The 23,943-nt window shown below is 53.2% G+C and overlaps 1 protein-coding gene across 1 annotated transcript in view; it reads right to left on the reverse strand.

Moving 5' to 3' along the window:
• The window catches only part of ZHX2 (zinc fingers and homeoboxes 2), a 158,273-nt gene extending 134,774 nt beyond the window's left edge, over positions 1 to 23,499 (reverse strand). The window contains exon 1 of the mRNA XM_046012405.1: positions 23,105 to 23,499. The gene's annotated coding sequence lies outside the window, so the exon portion shown is untranslated. The remainder of the gene's footprint in view (positions 1 to 23,104) is intronic.
• Positions 23,500 to 23,943: the final 444 nt, after the last annotated feature.

A 23,943-nucleotide genomic window follows, 5' to 3' on the forward strand; every position in this document is an offset into this window, starting at 1 on the left:
AAATGTCAGATATTACCACTGAGCCTTCCATGGCCAGCCCAGCCTCCTCCACACTGGTCTGTGCCAAGCCCCGTGTGGTCCATACCGTGAGCTCTCTCTTGACTGTGGGGTACCCGCCCCCCCCCCGGCAAGACATCACCTGTCGCGTCCAGGTTGGGTGGTCTCAGACAGGAGTGCTAAACTCTCCCTCTAAATCCACAAGCTACCTGCAAGTGCCTAACATTTCAATCCGAATGGAAAATCCGATTTTTCTATCTGCACCTATAACCTTGACGACGGTGTTTTGTTTTCCTTCCCATGCAGTCTGGAAATCCTGAATAAATGTCAGAAAGAATTCACCGAGTCAACAAATATGTAATAGTATTAAAACTCTTAGGAGCCAACCATCTCCTACATTACCAGAAGCTTAAAGGGATGATAGTTTCAATTTCGTTACACAGTAAAGATGCCCCTTTAGGGCCTAGGTGATGCGGCTACAATTCATGGTTCACCAGCCAGTGTTTCGACCAGTCAGTTGGGACATATCTGCGCCCACCCACCAGCCAGCCTTGCTCCATACTCTGATGGCCCAACCACAGGGAGCACAGGGACAGCAGAAGCCACAGAAGCTCCCACTCGCCAACTGCCTTCTGGGCTGCATTGCCTCCTCCCCTCGCCCCACAGAACCCCTCTCTACCCTTCTCCACTCTGCTCTGTGGCCCCTGTGGGCCGTCTCAACAGGTGTCCTCCCCCCAGAGCTCCCAGGTGCGTTCTACCAGAGTGGAAGGAACGAGCACAGAGCAGAGAGTCAAAGGACAGTGAGGTCTTACCCCCAACTTTGGGACCCAGACCAAATGACTCTTTCTGTGCCTCAGCTTTCCCGTCTGCCAAACGGGACAAACAGGAATACCCCCGCCCGCATAAATGCAGCTTAAATGATTTAGAACAGTGACTGGCCGTCATAGGCACACAGTGAATGTTGGTTCTTACCTCCTATTATCACATACGACAGTCTCTCTTTAAGTTCCAGTGGCCACTCCCCGCTGTGCCCCTTCATGCCTGGGCTGGGGCGGGGGGGGGGGTAGGCCCTTCAGCTGCTGCTCACTCATGGTTTTCCCATTTCTTACTGACTCTGCTTACCCCTTGCCCAGCCACCTGAAGACGGTCCCTTCTTTAACTCCCCTCACTACTCCATCTCCTGCTGGGATTCTCACTTGGATACCTGTTTCTACTGCGTTCTAGGCAATTTTCCTAAGTTTCTCTAATGCTTACAACACCCCTGTGAGGGAAGCATCATTGTGCCCATTTCTCAGGATAGGAAAATTGAGGCTTAAAGTCCAACCCAAGCCCCACAATTAGGAAACTGTGGAGCTGAGTTTCAAATTCAGGCCTAGCTTTCACACCTGGGCTGAGTCTAATGCCCAGTGAAAAGGACACGGGCATCCATGGGTTTCCCAAAGCTTACAGGTAAGATGTGGTGACAATCTCATGTGTTGACTGCTCTGATAGGAAGAAGAAGAGCGACCTTGATGACAGCCAAGGGCACCTGGATGGGTGTGTTAGTCAGGGATGGCTTCCCAGAGGAGGTGATATTAACCTGATTCATTCATGGTGGGAGCTATTCTGGGAACGAGGAAGAGGCGCTGGAATGTGTAAAGGTCCAGAGGGAGAAAAGAAAGAGACAAAGCTTTTTCAGGAGCTGTAAGCAGTTTAAAACTCCAGGAGCAGAGAGCTCGAGGCGGAGATAATGACGAGAGGGGGCTGGGTCCTGCCACGGAGCGCCATGAGCGCTGAGCTCAGGAGCTGGGACCTGCATGTTTTCTTGCTGGCGGGTGTCTGCAGAGGGGAGGTTTATGCAAAGAGCACTCTGGTCCCCTGTCTGTGACTGCCAGCTCCTTCAGGACAGAACGCCTACTTCGGACCTTCGAACCGAGCTTGGAGCGCCGTATACAACAGGTGCTCAAAAATGAGACTGACAACTAAAAACACAAGAACGATAGCTGGGAGGCGCTCCTCTGGGTGGGAGCAGATGCTGCTGTGGCCCGCCAGGCGTCCCCTTGCCTTTCCTCCCTCGGGGCCCTTCGGCCTCGCTTCTAACTGCCGACACCTGGGTTTCCTTGCTTGGGGGCTCTCTCCGGTTTCTGGGCCCGCTTTGCCTCCGGAGTGGCAGGCCTGAAGTGCAGATGACAGCCCCCTACAGAGCAGCCCAGAGCGGGGACTGCTGGGTGCTGCTGAGTCCCGGGCCTGCCTCCCACGTCAGGTGGGATGGGCTGAGGGCCATGCAGCCTCCTACCCGCCCAGGTACTCTGGTAACTCGCTTGAACGTGCTCTCTGCACACAGGGAACCCAGGATCCCGGGCTCTAGTTTTGGCTCCCAATGCGGCAGCAGATGCTGGAAGGACCCTGGGCCTTCGAGGGAGCCACATCAGGGTTTGAGTCCAGACGGGGCCTCTCGGAAGTCATGTGGCCTCCCGGTACCTCAGTCTGCTCGGCTACCGTGATGGTCAAATGTCAACATGTACGGGCACCACCTCACTAAGAGAAACAAGGTGCCTTTCTACTATCTTTTGAGGAATTCCTTAGTCTACATTCTAGCTGCTTTCTACACACCGCCAGTCTAGCAGTGATCTCATTCTACGGGCGACCTCGAGTTTTGCATATTTGCCTCCTAGGAGACTGGAGGCGCCGAGAAGACGAAAAGTCAGGGTCAAGTTTTACTCCACCTGGCATCCCCTCCGGTCTCGCACCGCCCTGGGCACATAGCAGGCATGCGATGAGTGTTTGCTGAATGAATGCCTGACAGCAATGAAAGAACAAAGAACACCGACCAGGGAGGATGGGTTCTTGGAGCATTTGCTCATTCACGGCATCTCAGTGCTCAGTAGCTCAGGGCTACTACGTGCCAGGCATCGCCCTCCGTGCTTACAGCTGCGGTCAAGGCCGGTGGGCTCCTCCCTCGAGCGGTGTGTGTTAGAGGGAGAGAGCACCGACCCCCACCCCCCACCAGCCTCCCCACCCAGGGAAGCTTTTACAGAGTCTCTCCCAAGATTCCCACCAAATTACCCCGGGTGGGGCCTGGCTGGGGATTTTTTAAAAGCTGCTCAGGTGAATGTTAGGAGCTGCTGGGCATCAAGAGAGGAAACAAGGTCAGAGAGTGAAGAGGCCTGAGGACGGTTGCGAAGAAAACAGAATGGAGAGCGGGGTTCGGGCTCATGGTTGGCAGAGGGAGGGGCCGGCCTTGCCCCCCACCCCCGGAAACATCTGGCAGCATCTGGAGGCACTCTGGGTTGTCCTAACTGGAGGGAAGGTGCATCCGTCCAGAGGAGGAGGATGGGAGACCCTGCTGTGCCCTCCCGGGGCACAAGACAGCCCCCACGACCAAGAACAAGCTAGCCCCAAAGTTCGACAGTGCCAAGAGCCAGCCGTGGGGGTCTCGAGGGGCCGGGAGCGGACACCCCTCCGGGGAAGGCCTCCGGTGGACGGAGCAGTAGAGCTGAGACGCGAGTCCCTGGAGGAAGCGAGGAGGAGTGACTGAGGTGGGCCCGGAGCCACCATCCCAGCCGTGAATAGAAAGACGCCAGATGGTGAAACCACCGAGTCTGGCTCACACCACCTACTAACCTAAGAGCCCTCGCACCCCTGCTCCTGCCGTCATTCTGGGGTTGTCTGCTGGGGCGGGGTGGGGGCGGGGAGAGGGAAATCCGGCTGCTTCTGCTTGGCCGCTTTCACTTTTCAGTCCCCAGCCTCCTTCTGGGCGGGGAAGGAGAGGGGCTCGGCCAGGCTCCCCGTGCAGCCATCCCCAGCACCACCTGCGGGGGGGCCCCCCTCCTCCTCTTCTAGAGCTTCTCCCGCTGCCACCCCCGGGTCTCCAAGCGCTAGCTGCGGGGGAAGGGAGCCTTCTTTGGAGACATCCTGCCAGCTTCCCCCAGCCCTGGGAGAAGTGATTTCCCAAGAGAAACAGGGATCCACAGAGCCGTAAATAAACACGGCATTCCAGAGCAGGCGGGCTGGGAGGGCGGCCCGGCCAGCTCTGCCCCGCTCACGGAGGTGGCCCATTAACTTTTCCAGCCAGGCACCGGGACCTGAGAACCTGCCAGTCCTCTCTCCAGCCACTGCCTCCCCCTGCTCCCCCCAGTCCACCCCCTCTGGCCGTCCCTTCTCGATGCTTCCCTGTAAATCAGTTGCAGAGTGGCTGCCTTGGGAGTTCGGACTATCGGCAGCTGCGTGGAGCAGACTGCTTGCTCAACATCACGTGGGTTTTCCAAGGAAACGTCACCATAGTTCCATGGGCAATTTCAGTGGAAAGTCGAGTTCTTTTGTCCAAGGCTTCCAGAAAGGTCTGAGTCAACAGGCCGCTCCGAGGGAGCCAGGGTGACCGTGGGCCTCTGACAGGCCGCCCTACCTGCAGGGATCTTGCCAACCTGGAGCAGACAGAGAAGAACTTTACGGACTTCGGAGACGGAAAGTGACTCCGAGGTCATAGGGTCACACCCACGTTACAAGCAGGGAAACTGAGGCTCTAGAGGGAATGAATGAATGACCTGCTCTTAAGTCAGCAGGTAGTCGGTGGCTGAACTGGGTGCGCCCGGGCCTCCTGACCCGCCTCTGGGCCTGCAATTTCTTTCAGGCCACATACTCATTTCAGAACAGTGGAGAAGTTCCACGTCGACCCATCTGAACAGAAAGACAGCCACTGCCCGGAGCTGATAGATATTCTCCTCCAAATGTGCATTTGGGGGGTGGAGGACACTACCAACATCTCCGCTTCCTTAATTTCTCGAGTTCTCTTCTGAAAGGAAAGCGTCCCCCTGTGTTCCCAGAGTCCCCAGATGTAAGCTCCCTGTCACAATCCTGCCCGTGAGGAAAGACGTCAAGTCCCAACCTATGAAACTCACTTCACAAAAAAAGGGGCATTATGGGAAATTTGTAGGAGTATGTGTACTCGAGTAATTATTTTATTAAAAATGATACTTTGCTATGGACATTGGGGAGGGGAGGCGAACCATAAGAGACTATGGACTCTGAAAAACAACCTGAGGGTTTTGAAGGGTCAGGGGTGGGAGGTTGGGGCAACCTGAGGGTTTTGAAGGGTCAGGGGTGGGAGGTTGGGGGAACAGGTGGTGGGTAATGGGGAGGGCACGTTTTGCATGGAGCACTGGGTGTTGTGCAAAAAGAATGAATACTGTTACACTGAAAAAATAAATAAAATGAAAAAAAAGAAAAAAAAAGAAAAAAAAAGAAAAGGAAAAAAAAAAGAAAAAAAGAAAAAAAAAAGAAAAAAAAGAAAAAGAAAAAAAAATGATACTTTGCCCCGTATTCCCCTGAGAATGTTGTGATAGGTATCCCCAATGAAGGAGGTAATTAGCAATAAATAGAGCCTCTCTGCAAACCTAGGGTTAAGAATTTTCTCACGGGCTGTTATTTTAAACAAACACTACACAGTATAGTCTCATTCACTGAAAGTCTTGATCTGCAGAGCTGAGTCTGTCTAACTAAGAACTTACGACACAAACCGTTAGTTCAATGTGTATTTTCTGCTATTAAAGTCGTATACAATACAAAGGATTCAAAGATATGAAACTTTTTAGCTGTACTGAGTTGTGGATGTGTGTGCACGAGCACCTGTGGACACCCCAGAGAACCTCCAGCTGCAGGTTTCTCTTCTGCTTTCTGAAGTCCTTCGGGCAAGCCTCTCACCTGGTTTTCACCTGGGGGAAGGAACCCTGGGTTCTTTGTTCGTTTGCTCCGCAGTGTCATGTGATTTCCATCCTCTGTCCCTCCCAGCCTGCCTCCGCACAGGCCACTGCTCTCTCCTTCCTTGGGAAATGACCGGCTCAGGAGGAACAACCAGCTATGCTCCTGACCAAGGCAAGCCTCTGCTGGTCACCTGCACTCAGGGTTACACACAGCACACGGGGCCAAGAGGTTTCATTCGTTGCCAGAACAAATGGCCTGTGTGCCCAATCTCCAACAGCTTGTGTCCCGGATCTGGGTCACGGGGGGCTCTGGGGTGCTGCCTGCTTCAGAGATTCCACAAATATTTACTGAGCAACTACTCTGCACGACGGGTGGCCGCCGCAGCTCGGGGCTCTGCTGTGCTGTCTAGCACCCCTCCCAGAAGGCGCTGTAGGCCTGCCACCAGCTTCCCTGCAGGGTGCCTGGCAGAGCAGAAAAGCTAGGGGCCCACGTGAACCCAGGAGGGGGAGGAGGGCAGGATGGGAGGGAGCCGGGGTGAGGCATAATGATGGCTGGTGTCTTCCGCGGTCAAGTTCATCTGACCGGCAATACACATGGATTCCAGCTGTTCCAGATGAGTGAGAGGAGTCAAAAGCATTTTGTTCTTCTCATCAGTAAATTCAAATGCCTGTTATTCATGCAAAGCAGAGGCTGGTGGGCGGCAGGAGGACAGGACTCCTCCAGAATCCCAGAATGAGGGAGGCTGCCCACACCCCAGGATCCAGCCCGGTCACCTACACAGAAAGCTGCTCACCGTCAGGGAGATGGAACCCTGCAGGTTCCCTTATCGGATTACCAGCATCATGAAAACCAAGTCCTCCCCTCCCAGGAGATAACCAAGTCACACTATTACTTTCTGGGGGCCCAAACGCCACACTTTAAACCCTGAGCGAAAAAATGTGAAGTTCTCCAAAACCGTTTCATAGACATACGTCTCTATGTATATCTCCCCCTGCCACCACCTCCTGACCCTGGAAGTCTAAAATGATTAGTTTTGGCAGAGAACTTCATATAAAAATTGAATACTGAACATACAAGCAAGAAAATCACACACACACACACACACACACACACACACACACAGAGTGAAGCACAAGCAAAAAAGCACAAGATTCTAGCCCAGGTCCCACTGCTAATAATCTGATGTTGTACGTGTACGTGTCCTTTACCTTCTCTGTGATGAAGGGAAGAATGGGGGCTCCCTTAACCACACCTCAAGTCTGGGGTGAGGCGGGAGATGAGGCTATCAGCTTACCCGCCCTGGGCACTAGGTTAGTGAAAAGGCCTAAGATCAAAGGTGTCAAGTGCCTATGAGAGGCAAAACACTGTATCCTTAACATTCACAATGGAAGTGCAGAAGAGGGAGGAACACTTTTTGTATCATTGGTAGAAGCTGTTATTCTGGAGGGAGCTTTGATATTGAAACATTTTAAAGAAGAAGGGCCTTGAGCATTTCACATCCTAGAGCCTTGGTTTCCTCTACTAAACACCTCAGAGAGGGCGCCTGCGGGGCTCAACTGGTTAAGCAATGCCTTCAGCTTGGGTCTCATGATCCCAGGATCCTGGGATCGAGTCCCTCATGAGGCTCCCCCTGCTCTATGGGAAGCCTGCTTCTCCCTTTCCCTCTGCCTGCTACTCCCCGTGCTTGTGCTCTCTCCCTGTCAAATCAATAAATATAATCTTAAAAAAAAAAGGACAAAACCTCAGAGGGTCGGACTAGGTAATCTCAAATGTTGGCTTTATTATTGGTTGGCCGACTGAGATACAAACTAGTGCACAGTCGGTAACCAGCAGAGGCTGGGCTGGTTAATCGAAGGACTGACTGGTTGAAGAGCCCGACTTTCCAGGCAGAGCCCAGCAGCCACATGCCATGTCTTTGAAGCCAGAACTCAAATACATGATCTTTCAAGGACATATTTTTTTTAAAATCTAGAAAGTTCCATAGAGGAATATATCAAACCCAGATTAAAAGCAGTATCTCGTCCACCACTGTAGAAGCCCTAGTATTTAGCATGGCGTCTGATGCAAAGTAGGGGCTTGACTACTTCCTGTACGGATAGACAAAGTGGCCAGCTTCCAGAACACTTTCCGCACACCTTGGAATGAAGAGGCATGCTTGCATACCCCCAAAGCATTCAATGACTCACGTGAATAGCTTTGCTACTTACTCCCTGGCCTTTCCTGCATCCCTCCACATACTCCCAACCCCACAAATTGAATGCTGGGGTGAGAATCAGCTAGAGCTGCCTGTGAAGTTGGGCTTCACCGCCATGTCACCTCCCAGAGCCTCTGATGCTCCTCGTTTGTTGCATGCAGATAAGCAGGGCTCTCTCAGGAGGAGAGTGAGAGGACCTTCTCGGGAAGTTGGGTGGAGCACATATATGAATCCACATAGAGCTGAGACTCTGCCTGGTACATTGCATGCTCGACATAAACACTGGCTATCAGAGTTACCCTTGCATTGGCATCTTGGGTGCTTGGGGGTACGTGTGGGCTCGTTCAAGTTCATTTTCCTTAGGCCACACTGGACATTCAATGTCAAACCGAATTGTAATAGTCTTCCATGAAATATAGGAAAGGCAAGTATGTTGCAAACATTTTCTATCTTTAATGTTTGCAGGGGCCTTCTGAGCATCAGGACTCCTCCTCCACAACCCACTGGGCGGGACAATTGAGCACTGTCCTTAGAAGCCAAAATGGTGCTGGACTAAGTGTTAGGAAGCTGTGTTCGAGTCTGGGCTTTGCCACCGATCCTCTTTACTCCCCAATACTTGGCAAGGCTGAGAGGAACAATGACTTGCTGAAGTATCACAGCCCCAACCCTGGGCCTCACGGGATAGAAATAACTCACCAAACATTCACATACCACCCGCTACCCCCTGGTTTTCCAGCATCCTACAATTAGGTGGGGTCCTGTGAAGAGAGGTGATACCTTTAAAGAGTGTGTAGGGGACCCTTTAATTTTCTTCTCCTATGCTCCAGCCTGAAAGCCAATTGCTTCAAATGATGTGGATCCGGGCCACCTGATCCCTAAGTCCCAGCTTGGAAGAGAGCTACCTTGACGAGCTGCTGGCCTTCAGCGCACTTCCCAAGGGCAAGAGATAAGCCTTGCTCTGTTAAGGCAGTGGGATCTGGAGGCTTCCTTGTCATGGCATCATCAGTTAGCCTAACTTGACTGCTCCTGTATCTTTATTCAGTACCATTCCAGAGGGTTCATGCACGTTTGTCCCAGAATGGCCAGTCCTTCTGCACCAGACTGAAATCTCAGGGAGACCAATTTCCCATTGCATACGATGGCCCAGCAAGACTGTTGAGATTTACTAACTGTGGCCATCTCTCTCGTGACAGGTATTTTTTCCTTCCATCCCCAGAGTGGGGGAAAAATTGGTGACAAAACTGCAAGAGGACATGTATCTTGGGAATGAGAAGCTATATGAGTGCCAAGAGGCACCTCGTAAGGGAAAGGAAGAAGATGCTCCTGGTAGTAAGGCTAACTTGCAGCTTTTCATAAGCAAAATCTTAAACTCTAGAAGGCAATATACAACTAGTGTCCCTGGTATCCCATCTGCTCAGGCATTTAACACAGACACAGATTTTTTTTTTTTTTTTTTTTTTTTTTTGGCAATCTCTACACCCATCATGGGGCTCAGACCCATGACCCTGAGATCAAGAGTTGCACGCTCTTCCAACAGAACCAGCCAGGCATCCCCACACAGACTCTGAATACTTTTTACCTAACACTCCAGCATCGTGCTGTGGCAAGTCCCTGGGGCCCAATGTCATTGAGACCTGGCTCGAAATCCCAGCTCCACCATTTCCTGTATAACTCAGCTAGGTTAATTTCTTGATGCTTCAATTTCCTCATCCGTAAAATAGGTATAAAAACATCTACCAACTGGGGTTGTTGGGAGAATTAAATAATTTAAAACAACGTAGAGTACACAATATGCTTGGTTCAGTGGTTGGCATGTAGCGGGCATTCAATCACTTTGTTTCCTTCCTATTATCTTGACAGTAGAGTCCGGTCTCAAGTTTAGACTTGGGTAATAAAATAAAATAAAATAAAGTAAAAAGCAGTATACTATTGGAAGTAGTAGAAAGACCGTGCACCATGACCTGTGAAATTGTTGTAGGTGCCATATGGGAAGGTGAAGATCGTGTTCCCAAGAGGATACAGAGGGGACGGACAAGTCAGATGGAGGAAGTGGGCCCAGGCCGCACACAGGGGTCAGAGGTCCAGACGAGGCAGTGGGAAGGAGCCAGTGAGGCAGGGAGTTTGGCAGAGTTTGGCCAAAGATCCTGAATGTGGGACAAAACCAGCCTGGAACGGAAGCTTCCTGCACTGCTTCCTGTTACAAAATGGTCCAGTGACTGTCCTAGACCCACCACCGGGGGCAGCAGTGAGCAGCAGCACATTTGGCTAACTATCCTGACCCAGAGCACAGGCTCCCACACAGGCTCTGGTGAAAAGGTCCTTTACTCACCCTTGTAACAGTCCAATCACACGAGACACATTCATTTTGAATCTACTAAATGGGCCAGCCTTGAGCTGGGAACTCGTGCTGGGAACACAGAGACAAACAGGAAACCCTCCCTTGGGGTTTTTCAAGTTTTTCAAGGAGACAGACATGCAGACGGATAAAAATCAACATGCTAAGATCTCTAAGGGGTTATTTCTATGGCACACTTGCTTCTCGGAGGAGGGAACAAGTTCTCCCTCTAGCAGGAATGAGTAGGTCTTGCTGAGTTTGGGGAGGAGTCTTTCTGGGGGAAAGGAAAAGGAGAGAGGATGGCACATGAGGTTTAGGGGTCAATCTTGTTGGGCTGGAGTGCGGGGCACAGGGCAAGGGGCCCACTGGTTATAGCAGAACGTGCCTGGTGGGCAGAGCTCAGCTCTTAGACAGCTGCTATGTGTGAGTCAGGGATTTGTGGACTTGATCCTATGGGTTAGAAATGACAAAGGGGAGGTCCTCATTAAAATGGATAGAAAAGCACATTAGGAAAAAAAAAAAGGATTTTGGACACCTTTAGACTGGGTTTAGGCTTTTCACTTTGACCCATTTCCCATCACTTGCCACCGCCTTCTACTTCACTCCTTCACTCTCGTATACGACCTGCAAAGCCCCTGAAAGCATTTGGGCTTGTGACTCCTGGACGACCATAGACATGGGGAGGTTTTTAGAAGGATAACGAAACATGATCAGATTGGGTGTTTTAGAACCACACATTTCTATCATTTTTGTAAGTGGCACATATTTTTTTTTAAATATTTTTATTTATTTGACAGACAGAGGTTACAAGTAGGCAGAGAGGCAGGCAGAGAGAGAAGGAGAGCCCCGATGTGGGGCTCGATCCCAGGACCCTGGGATCATGACCTGAGCTGAAGGCAGAGGCTTTAACCCACTGAGCCACCCAGGTGCCCCGGCACATATCTTTTCTATAGCCAGAAATCTTGAGGTTGATTACATGAATCCCCTCGCAAGGTCAAGCCGTACACCTGTCCCGGCCCTCAACAAGCAGCAGGCTGATCTAGTTATAACCAAGGCCACAGACAGGGCCCTTTCTCCCAGCTGGGGGAAAAATCAGGGGACTGCCAGTTCCTCAGAAAGGCCCCGAAGCACTCTTCCCTGGTTCACCTCGGCCCCACACACGATCTATTGGGTCTTTTCTCACACCTGGAAACACAGGACTCGCACTCTGGCTTGGGAGGTAGCAGGGACGCACACAGAGCACTGACAGCCCAGCCAGAGACTGCCAGACACCAAGGACAGCCGGTGCTGGGCTCCATGGATGGGACCCACCACTCCCAGGACTGGCTCAGCAGGTCTGAGGAGAGCCTGGATGGCCTGTTCCTTTACCCCCAGCCACTGCCTGTTCACTGGGTGATGGCTGCTTCGGTGGGGTAGGGGTATGGCCCCTAGTCATGGATCCACGGCAGAAGGATAGCCCTCATGACCCAGAGTTAGCCTCGCCGTACAGAAGGTCCGAGATAGGTCAGTGATAACACACCAGTCTGAGCCAGCACTTCTGGGGCACTGCCTAGGTGCCAGGTGCTGGGCTAAGTACTTCAGAGGGGCTGCCCCTTTGGGACTCACACAGCGACCTGGTTGCAGGGGCTCCACCGTCGCGAGTCCTGCTAGGCCGGCTGTGTGGAGCAGCAAATGCACACACTGCCCAGCCCACGAGCTCCTCCAGGGCAGGGGCTGTGGCTTGGTCAGCTTTGTGTCCCGCCCCCTGCTCCCAACACTGAGCATAGTCCCCTACATGCAGGGAGCAGGCTAGAGGCAGGGCAAGGACAGGGCTGAGGCAGGCGGCCAACTAGCCACCCAAGGACACGAAACTGAAGGGGAGCACTTCCTCTCCAGTGCGGGCCCCGCGCGTGCAGGAGCCAGGCCTCCTGCTTCACCCTAGTCCGGGCCCAGGGTAGTCTCCTGGTCAGACTGGCCTGTGATCCCGCACCTCTGCCCTAGAGCCACAGGACTGACCCTCCCTACGCCGTGCTCAGTTTCCTCACCTGTAAAATGCGGCTTAGGGCAAAGTCAAGGATTGGTGGAGACTTGGAGAAACCAGAACCCTCCTGCCCCGCTGCAGAGAATGTGAGATGGTGCTGCCGCTGTGGAGAACAGTTTGGTAATTTTTCAAAAAGTTAAACATAGGGGCGCCTGGGGGGCTCAGTCATTGAAGCGTCTGCCTTTGGTTCAGGTCATGATCTCAGAGTCCTGGGATGAGCCCCATGTCAGGCTTCCACTCAGCAGGGAGTCTGCCCCTCTCTCTCTCTCCCTCTGCCCCTCCCCACTGCTCATTCTCTCTCTCTGTCTCTCTCAAATAAATAAATAAAATCTTAAAAAAAAATAGGTTAAACATAAAGGGACCACCTAACCTAACAATTCCACTCCCAGGTTTTTCCTGCTGGAAGTAAAAACACACCCCCATACAGATCGCACCCAAGTGTTCCCAGCAGCATTGTTCCAAAGCCCCGAATACAGAAACCCAATTACTGGCAGGTGGATGGACAAACAAAAAAGGGGCTGACCTGTATCCCCCCCCCCCTCAATTCACACGTTGAAGCTCTACCCCCCGTCCCTCCGGTCGTGACTGTATTTGGAGACAGGTCCTTTAAAGAGGAAATTAAGTTAAAATGAAGCCATGAGTGTGGGCCAGAATCCAGCCTGATTGGTGTCCTTCAAAGAGGAAGTGTGGACACACAGAGGGACCCCAGGGATGCACCGAGGAAAGGCCACATGAGGCCATGGGAGAAGGCGGCCATCTGCGAGCCGAGGAGAGAGGCCGCAGAAGAAATCGAATGTGCTGACACCTTGATCTTGAACATCCAGCTGCCAGAACCATGGGAAAATAAATGTCTGTTGTTGAAGCCACTGGGTCTGCTGTACTTTTTACGGCGGCCCTCGCAGGCACGGCCGCATATTGGAATACTACGGAACCGTGAAAACAATGAGGTCCTGATGCATCCCATAACACGGACAAGCCCCTATGCTAAGTGAAAGAAATCAGACACGAAAGACCAGGCATTTATACAGTTTCTCCTGTATGGAGTGCTCAGCAAGGGCAGGCCTGTAGAGACAGAGAGCAGATTCAGTTGTTAAGGCTTGGGGACGGGCGGCTGCAGAGGGGGCTGGGCAGTGAGGGCTAATGGGCACTGGATCTCCTTCTGAGATGATGGAGATGCTCTAAGATGAGATGGTTGTGATGGCTGTACAGCTGTAAACACACCAGTCATCACCTAGTTGTACACTTTATAAATGGGCGAGTTTTAAGGGATATACGTTATACCTTACGTTCCTTTAAAATACAGGCTAATGCTAACACCTGTGTACACAGCTGCACAGGGCCTGGCCCACAGCACCCCATATATTATAACTGGTAGTTTTTTCTAAAGATTTTATTCACTTATCTGAGAGAGAGAGAGAGGGAGTGAGAAAGGGCGTGCACAAGATGGGGGAGAGACAGGGAGAGAGAGAATCAGGCTCCCTGAGAGCAGGAAGCCCTGAGGCAGGGCTCGATCCCGGGACCCCAGGATCATGACCTGAGCTGAAGGCAGACACTTAACCAACGGAGCCACCCAGGTGTGCCTGTAATTGGTACTTCTTTTTTTTTTTTTTTTTTTAACATATAATGTAGTATTTGCCCCAGGGGTACAGGTCTGTGAATCATCAGGCTTACACACTTCATAGCACTCACCATAGCACATACCCTCCCCAATGTCCATAACCCCACCACCCTCTCCCTACCCCCTTGCCCCTAGCAACCCTCGGTTTGTTTCGTGAGAGATAACTGGTACTTCTTAATATCTCAAATAAGTATCTAATGCTCAGTTGAAAGTTGCCTCAAGTGCCCCAGTTCCTTTAAATTTAGGGGAACTTTTAGGGTGATTCGCTGTCCCTAAGTGACCTGTCCCTGCCCACAGAGGACCCCCCCCCCCCCATCAGCACGTTATGGCTGCAGCATGGCTGATGGGGCTAAAACTGTTCCAGGCTTGGGCTCCACGGCCTGTGCTGGAGTCCCAGCTCCGCCCTCACACCCCCTGCTCGGCTGGATCACTGGACTAACGACTTGGGCTGTGGGGTGACAGTATGAGGAGCCTAGACACGGTGGCATTCAATAAACTGGGGGGTTTGGGGAAACTATGTGCGAGGAAGCCCCGTGTCAAGCCCCAAATGCACGGCCACAAGTTCTAATCGGGGACAGCGGAGCCCCAGGTGCACGGAGGGCAGGAGAGGCTGCACGTGGCCGTGCCGGAGGAGCCCCAGGTGCGGGAGAAGGCTGCCTGGCTCCCAGAAACCTTGGACAAAGGGCTTCCTGCTCTGCTCTTCCTCACCTGTTAAAAGGAGATAAGAGAGTTCTTCTATCTCTTAGGACGTTCATGAGCTGACACACAAAGGGTGCTCAGCACTGCGCCTACCACGTCAGTATGAGGACAACCGTGGTTGCTAAGTGCCCCATGACCAAAACCTTCCTGCGGGCCAGGACGCCCTTTTCCTCCTCCAGCAGGTGCTGAGCATTTGCTGGCCAGACAGAAACCACAGAGTAGTTAGGGAAGGCGCCAGGGTACAAGAGCTGTGAGCTCGACCATATAGACGAGGATGAGTGATCTACTGGCAGGTGATCATGTCATCTTGGGTGAATGGGCTAAACTCTCTGGGCCTCAGTTTCCCTCAGATGGACTCGGTGCGCCCTGGAGTTTCTTTCAGCTGGAATACTCCCCGATCCTACTAGTACACCATGTTGCTATGAGACTCATCCCCCGCTCCCCAATATCCGCCTCCGGAGATCCCAGAGGACATTAGACTTTGTACCGGAAGACCCATAAATCCCATTTCCGAAAGTGCTGAAGTCAGGCCACGTTCAATGTCACAGTGCCGAATACAGCCCTCCATCTTCACAATGTCTACCATTAACCCTCGGAATGAGCCCAACAGTTTCCACTCTGTGGCCCCGTGGGCCCAAGCGCCCTTGCTCTTGGAAACAATGTGAAGTCTCCCAGCTCCTCCGGAATGGCCTGGCTCTGGCAGAAGTTCATGGCATGCTCGTCACTAATTCTGTAACACAAAGTTCCCCAGAAGAAAGTAGCAGGCCTTTCTACGGGATAATGAACCCTCAGCGCTCTCTTAGGGGAGGGGAAGGGAGAGAAGGGGAGGGTCTCTGGTTCTCTCTGCTCCTGCCAGGAGCCACCGGGAGAGTCCCTTCCCCTAAATTTCTTGGCCAGGGGCAATCTCTTTTTCCAGCTTCTAGCTGTCTGTCCATATCTCTCCATTTCCCACTGCCCCCAACGAAAGGCACAGACACACCCCATCCCTACCAGCACTGGCACGCTGGCCGCTCTCTGCCCCTTCTGGACCACCCCCCACCTCCAAACAACCTGGCTGTGACGTCTAGCTCTCACTAGACTGTGTGCAAATATCTTAAAGGAGCTGTTTCCAAAAAGGCAAGGGTGCAGTCCAAATGAAAAGAATTTCTAAATGTCCTCCTCCACGGGCCAGGGAGATTCCGTGGGGGCTCCGGGTACACCCGGGGGCTGGGGGAGCCTGAGATGGCTTTGTCGTTACCGCAGTTCAGCTCAGTCTTGTATTTTAAGAACAGCAGGAAAGTAATACCGGCTGAAAGGAGGTTTCTGTGTGCTATTTAACTAAATGGCTCTGCAGCTGGAGAGAGCCATAGGCAGACGTGTTATGATTCAAGGGCTCCCAATTACAATGATCCTCTTTTATTGTATAAAAACAGCAACACAGCCATTTCCACCCTCCCATCGCCTGCTCTCTCCATCTCCTTCCCCCACTGGCTGGCGAGGGTGTTCAGCATCTCCAAAGTAGCGCCCAGAGTCTCCTCGGTCCCCAAGTGCAGCTTGCAGCCCCTTGGGATTCCTTCTTCCTAACACGCAGGGAGGGGGTAGAGAGGGTGCAGTGCCCCCCTGAAGAATGTTCCGTCACAGACCCTGACGGAGGTTTAAGAGTTGTCTTTCTTGGAGCAGGGGTGGGGGCGAGGGAGAGTTGGGGGACTAAGGATAACGAGCGCGGGTTTGGAAATCTCTTCTGTTGTGACTAAACTTACACATACACACACACACACACACACACACACACACACCCCTACTCATGCATGCACACCCACACCCCTACGCCCCTTCAGCAGAAAAGCAATCAGACTGCCCAGAAGCGCATTCTGAAACCGTCCCTTCTCCCCATACTTCCTCCCGGCCTCCAGAAGCCGGCGAAGAGCATCCACGGGCTTTGGGATCAGACCGATCTGAGTTGGAATCCGGACTTGGCCACCTTCTCTCTGTGACCTTCGGCAAGAACCTGACCTTTCTGAGCTCTGGTTTCCTGTCTTTGCAATGGGGCAACACTCCTGCTCTCAAATCACTCCTCATGGTCACAACTGAATGAACGCCACAGTGAGAGGAAAGTGTTCAGCACAGTGCCTGGTACATAGGAGGCGTTCCAGCTGGGGGCGTGTTGCTGTTCTCCAGGCGGCAACACCATGTGTTTGCAGTGTGGCTGGGTGTATAGGGAACTTTGTCATCGTTCCATCTCACCAGTCAGAGCAGACGAGGCAGGGGGGTGAGGGCCGAGACAGCTGGGGGCGGGCACGAAAGTCAGCCCCACGGAGGAGGGTTCTTTTGCAGCACTGATTCCAACCCTCGTGTTTGCACAACCCGTGCATAGGTGCAGGCGTGCTCCCTCCTCAGGTTAGACTCCTGGGCCTTCCTCCATTTTCCGCGGATGTTCTGGAGTCTAGAAGCTGCAGTGGCAGCCTCCCCACCAGACCAACAAGATCTTGTAGCCCAAGAACTCTTACTCACGTCTTGCCTCCTCCCTTCTCAATCGCAGGCTCCTTCTCTCTCCCACAGAGTCTGTCCTGGGCCCCCAACAGGGAGGATTCCCTCCCAAAGAAGGAGCGAACTCAATTTGGCTTCTCTCTGAGGCCCTGGGGATGCATGAATCCACTCCCCACGCTGAACCCGACAGCAAATGGTTCCCAGGATTTTGCTGGTTTCCCCCTGCAGGGCAAACCCAGCATGGCTTTAAATCCCGAAGTAAACCCATCACATGCTTCTCACTTTTCCATCCCAAACCAAGCCTCTGTGCCCCCAAAACATACCACAGATCTCTTCCACCAAAGCGAATGCCCGGGTCACACTCCTCAACATCGCTCCCCCATGGATGAGTAGCACAAGCCTTCATTCACTGCGGATTCGCAGTGGTAACTACTATGGCAGTGAAACACTGTGTCGTAAGATTTAATCTCCAGTAAGTGTTTCTGGTACTAGAGGGTTGCAGGGGGGCAGAAGGAGGAAGAAAGTGTGTGAACTGTGGCTTTTAACAGGTGAATTGTTCACCAGGGGGGTAAAGCGAGGTGTCAGCCAGAAAACTGGTTCTGGCTCTGGCCTTTTTAAATTCCATTTGAAAGTCTGGGTGGAAACTGATGTACTGTTGTCAGGACCGTTTCTCTCCGTGGGGGTCCACATGTGCCTATGTGTACACACACACACACACACACACACACACACACTCACACTCACACCATTGCCAACTAACCCCTCTCAAATGCATGACTCTAAGCCTAGGAACAGGAAACAGATCGTGGGTGGATGTTCTTAAAATCACAACCTGTTTGATGTAGGGTGGGGGGCCTTACAGAAGGGTGGGGGAGGGGAAGCAGGAAGGATTTTTTTTTTTCCAGTTAAAAACGAAACTACCTTGTCAATACTAAAAGCAATGTCTACTTTACTGTCTACCACGGGGGACGTGAGTAGCCGAGCATCCTCTCAGAACCGCGCTGTCTGGATTTGACCATGACACAGCACATTACAGACCCTGAGCACTGCCCCAGGGTCTCCCTGCGATATTCCGGGAAGGCTGTCTGTTTCAGTGGGGGAGGAGGGAGGACCACGCAATGAGATGGGGACACTAGGGTTCTTGGAATCAATGATAAACATCCCCTGTGTTAATCACTTGGCACTTCAGGGAGACCGGGGAGTCACATGCCTGAAGCATGAGGCAGTGGCCGTGATGATCTGGGCGTGATGACGGTGACAAGAGCAGACGTGTCCTGAACACGGTGTTAGGCGCTATGCTAAGCCCTTTCGTAAGTTTCTTCTCAAGCTGCACAACAACCCGTAAGGCGGCTACTGGAGCAATCTCCGTGTTTGGGATGTGGAAGCTGAGGTTCAGCGAGGCAAGTAACAGCCCAAAGTCATAAAGCTAACCACAGGAGCAGAGAATCAGGGACGTGAGTCTTGCTGGAAGAATCCAGAGTGGGAAACCTGACAGAAGGCCCTCTGATGCCCTCTGATTGCATCTCCCTGATTTAACGCAAAGGTGAAGCAGGGCGCCTGGTGGCTCAGTCCGTGAGGGGTCTGACTCTTGATTTTGGCTCAGGCCACGATCTCAGGGACATGAGATCAAGCCCTGCTTTGGGCTCCATGCTCACTGGGGGAGTCTGCTCAGTATTCTGACTCTCTCCACACCCCCTTCCTGCCCGTGCGCACATGTACACGCTCGTGCGCGCGCTCTCTCTCTCCCTCTCTCTTGCTCTCTTTAAAATAAATAAATAAATAATAAATCCTAAAAAAATAAAGCAAGGGTGAAGGGTCATGACCAAAGTTATTCTGATGCAGGTAGGACCCAGGTGTCCGAGGGTCAGGAGGAAGACCAAGCGTAGTGTTTGGGGAGTAACTGTACCTATCTCCCCGGTTTCCAGCTCCACTAACAGAGATCTGATAAGGCAGAGCTAGTTACCGCCTGGTAAAAGCTGACTAACATCAGGTTAACTTTGGATTCCTATTGGCAGGACCTAAAAGACATCTCCCCATCCTTCCTTCCTTTCTTACTGCACTCGGTCTTCTTCCTGCCTGCCCTAAGGCAAAACTGGTCCCTTGGTCCCAAACTTTCCAGAACTCATTTTATTTTAAATAAGAACCAAGCTGATTTGTCTGCACACGGCACATCGCTGTCAGTCTTACCTTCCTAAACACATGACATCCCTCAGAAACCTGCCATAGCTCCCCGATACCTATGCATTAAAAGCCAACCTCCTCCACGTCCACCCCCAAGTCTGGGCATCCTCTCTTTGCACAACCTTCCCTGCATCCCCCTCTCCACCTCCTCAGAACAGGCACAGCGACGTGGTTTTGCCTTCGCCGGGAAAACCTTCCTTCCTCTCCTCTTAGGCCACACACGCTGTGTCTGCCGACTCAATAACCATTGCACCATCCATCCCAATTTGTTCACGGCAGCAATGTACCTACCCCAAAACACACGACTGTCCCTCCCTGGGTGGCCAGGCGGCACAGTTCTGGCCAACGAGCTAAGGACAAAAGTCCCTGAGAGGCACCTCTTCCCACATTAACAGTAAAGCCACACTAGGTAAAAGTTCTAAGCCTCACTCATCCTGCTTTCTCTTTCCTGGAAGGCAAATGTGAAGCCTGGAGCCACAGCAACCACCTTCCCACCTCAAGAACATAGACCTGGGGCCAAAGGCCTGTACCTAAGAATGGCAAAGCGGAAAGACAGAGCCTGGGACCCCAGTGGCACATCGTCCCACCCACCCTTCTGGTTGACTGACACAAGGACGCCCCCTCTGTTTAAGTGGCCAGCGGTTAGGATTTCTGCAGCTAACGGATGAATTCAGTCATACCCAACGCACCTCCAGACACTGTCCCTCCTCATCCCATGGGTCAGTTCAGACGCTACCCCCTTTACGAAATCCTCCACGATTCCCCAGAGCACAGCAATTACGCCCTGCATTGCGCTTTTCTCAATTACAGCACTTAGTTAATCCTGCTTGATTTGGCCTGCCCGCTGCTCAGATTCCTAGGGGGTAGGGGGCATCTGGATCCTGCCAGCCTCTCCCAGGGCCCGAGGCAGTGTTTTGCATTGAGGTTAGGGGGCTCTACATCCTCAGCATCTCTATAATGTCTAGAGCAGCGCGCTGGAGCCTGAAGCGAGCGTGTTCCGGGGTCTGGCACTTCACTTCCTAACTGTTGGGCCTTGGGCAAGTTGGAGATCTCTCTGTGCCTCTGCTTCCTCATCTATAAAAGGGACAGAACGGCAGTACTTACCCCACAGGGTTGTCATGAAGACAAAGTAACCAGAAGCACTTATAAGAGTTCTTGGCCTATAAAAATGGTTAATGACCACACTCTTCCCAGGATGATTATTATAGCTGCTGAATGAACAAACAGATCAACACACAGTTGCTAAATAAATGAATAAAGGAATGAAGCCCAGGAAAATTCTGGAGTTCAGACTCCAGGGCAGGGGTCACCTTTCCTCCTTTTTCAAACCTACATCTGTCCCTTTACTTTTCCATACTAACGAGGACTTACCCTATCCCGGAGCTGCCATAACGGGAGTGTTGAAGGCAAAGAACCAAGGCCTGGCTTTGCATACTGGCTTCCCTTTTTGCTCTGCAGCTTTGGGCAAATCTCTTCACTTCTCTGAGCCTCAGTTTCCTCAACTGCAAACTGGAGATATTAACAGTCCTTATCTCACAGGGTTTCGGTGAGAATTAAATGAGAAAGCACCCGGAATAGAAAGCATTGTGCCTGGCCCACTAAAACAGTAAATGTTAGCAACCGTGATCGAACACTGTCATTATTCTCTTTGTCAAGTGCGTGGCGTCCCACTCAATCACATGGCCCTGATGGAGATGAGACACCGGGGGTGGGGGTCACCTCTCCGCAGGTCAAGATACCCTGCATTTATTTCATCACAATACCCTCGAGTACCAACAAACCCTTGTCATTTTATCTCTTCCTTTCCATGGGGCTTGGTTAATATATCAGATTTACCCTAAATCCCTGGCCTCTGATTTTCCCCCAAAGAGCTGTTAACTTTGGGTGCATCCCCACTGACATCAAACGGAGCCAGAAGGGGCACAGTGCACAGGAACAATCAAAGCCTGGCTTTTCAGCACCCACAAAATTCCCACAGATCCCAGGTCCGGTTCCTGTCAGCGATGCATTTCAATCTTACTTGTAGATTTCCCTCGGCGCCCTGCCTTAAAAGAAGATGTGTATACAGCTTTATATAATTTTCCCTTTAAACTTGAATCAAACCTTTATGTTAGTTCCATTCAAGCACTTGAGGGCTCCATTAATCTATTTTTACTTTTAAACATGCCATTTTACAAGATATTTATTCCACTTGGTTGTCATCCAAATGCTTTTTGACATTACTGCCCTGGGACTGAACTGCTTCAACTTAGGGCCCTCATAAATAGAAAATCACCTTTTGACTGAAGGCTTGAAGAGCTCTCAGAAGCTCACCCCCTTCACTACAACAGGCATTAATTTCTGCTCTACATAAAGGAGTGAGAGAGAGAGAGAGAGAGAGAGAGAGTGTGTGGTGTTTTAAGGGGGTAAGTGTGGGAGGTCTGAGCTATCCAAGGATGAAGGGGAGGGATTCCTGCCCCTCCAAAACCTGCCCAAGGGGGCCTGCCTCAGACCCGGAGAGCTGCTGACTTGGACAGACGGCGATCGGTCGTCAGGGACCAGGTAGGGAAGAACTCGAGGGCCTGCCAAGACTCAGTGGACCGCCCCCCGGGCCAGCGGGATAATGCGTCTTTCAAAGGAGATGGGTCCAGGGAAAGTCATTATTCCCCTCCGCCCCCAACTCCGGACAAACAAAAGGCCGTCCCCGAACAGCGGAACGCAGAGACCCCACTGGCTTTGAAGCCGATCAATCAGGTGGAAGCCCGAGCAAATCACAACTTGGCTTCCCCAAGTTTTCTCCCCAGCCTCACGAGCCACCCTCCGCCTCCCTCCGAGCTCCGCACAGCGGCGGGGGCCAAGGGGACCGTCCTGGGATGCTCACTGGTTCCCAACTTTCCGCTCCTCTCCGTCTCCGCAGCCTCCTGCACAGCGGCCGGGGAAAGGGCAAGTTGGCAGAGGCGAGGACACCAAGTCCCGCGGAAGCCACAAAGACGCCGCAACACCAACAAAGATGAACCTCTCTCTCGCGGGGCGGACGCCAGCGCCAGCTGCCGCTCCGGGGGCGAGCGTGGGCTCGGCTGGCAGAGGCGGCCGCGGGCGTGGGCCGGCCGGCGGCGGGCAGCGGGGCCACCGCCATCCCCCACCCCCGGCCGCCCCCCTCCCCGCCGGTCCCCTGCGCGGGCGCCCCGCCACCTGAGCCGGGCGTGGGGGCCGGCGCCGCGCTCCGGCCCTGCCCCCGGCAGGTAGCTCCCGCGGCCGCCCGCAGCCACCGGCGGCGACGAGAGCAGAGGCAGCCTCAACCCACGGCGTCATGCTTCCTGCCACCCCAGTACGGCGAATCGTCACCGGGAGAGGGGAGAAGAGGGGAGCGCGGGGGAGGGAGGGCCGCTCGCACTCGCAGCCCCCCTGCCTGCCCACCCCGCCGGGCCGGGCCACGTCCCGCCGGAGTCCCCGCGGGACCTGCCCCGTTTGCACAAAGCGCCGCGGCGGGCCACGGAGGGAGGGAGACGGCCGCGAAATAAATAAATAAAAACAGAGTCGGGTCTACGTAACGCCCTGTCGAAAGCGGACGCCATATTTTTTTGTGGCTTATGTCGACATAGGGAAACGTAGACATGTTTTTCCTCCTCCTCCTCCTCCTCGGTCTGGCTCCCATTTATCCAAACTTGTAATCAAAACTCTTAAAAAAAAAATCGCCCCCCCCTCCGGATCCTCTTATTTTCTCCCACCCGCAAAAAGGGCCCGCACCGCCCCCCCCCGCACCCCCCTCTTCCAATCACAAACGCGGCCAAGTCCCATTAACAACACATTTTCGGAGCCGCGGCGGCGGCGGCGGCGGTGGGAAAGTTGGGCTGGAGTGGCCGGCGCCCGGCGTGCGGGGCTCGGGGCTGGCGGCGCCGGGCGGGGGGTGCCGGGCGCCGAGGCGAAGTTTCTTACCTGCGCCGGGGCTGGGGACGCGGGGACCCGGGCTGGGAGCGCGGAGACGCGGCACGGGCGTTCCAAAATGGAACTCTGCTGGCTACCCCCACCCACTCCCCACTCCCCACCGGGCGCCGGGCTCGGGCTCCGTGGGAAAGAGGGGCACGGCCAGCCTGCCAGACAGACGGACAGGAAAAGCCCCCGTACGGGGAACAGTGGCCAAAATTTTAAAAAGAAAAAAAAAAAAAAAAAAAGAAGGGGAAAAAAAAAAGGGGAAAAAAAATGTCTCGATCAGTGGGGAATCTACGCCAAAACCCACATGATCTGTAACGTCAGCATGCGTATTTGCATACGATACCACCACCCGAGCTGCCACCCGGGCTCGGGTTCCGCAGAAAGTTACAAAGTGAAATTCAGCCCCCTCCGGAGACGCCGGCGAAATGTCATTTTCAGGCGGGAGCTGGGTGGGGGGAGGCTGGCCCTAAAGGCGCTGGTTACTAGCCGAGGTTGGGGGGGGGGGCAGTAAATTAACTTAAAAGTCTGAGCCCAGTAACGGACTCGGAGGAATTTCTGCGAGGGGAGGAGGGGGAGGCGCGAGCGAGATCATTGAATATTAAGCACGACCCGGCCCGGCGGCCGCGGCCAAACCCTCCCGGTGCAATACCCATTTTCTTTATGAAAAGTTCAAGGTGTCACTGATGAGCTCAACAAACTGTTGATCCTGACCACGTGGAGTGGCAGACGGAGGGACTGCGGGGCGCGGCTGCTGGCCCTGAGCCGGCGGCACCCCCAGACCCCGCGTCCCTCTCTCGGCTCCAGGGGCGGCGCGCGCGGGTGGGGCCGCCACGCGCCCAGGG

This window comes from Meles meles, chromosome 1 (assembly GCF_922984935.1).
Source record: "Meles meles chromosome 1, mMelMel3.1 paternal haplotype, whole genome shotgun sequence".
NCBI classification, from domain to species: Eukaryota; Metazoa; Chordata; class Mammalia; order Carnivora; family Mustelidae; genus Meles; species Meles meles.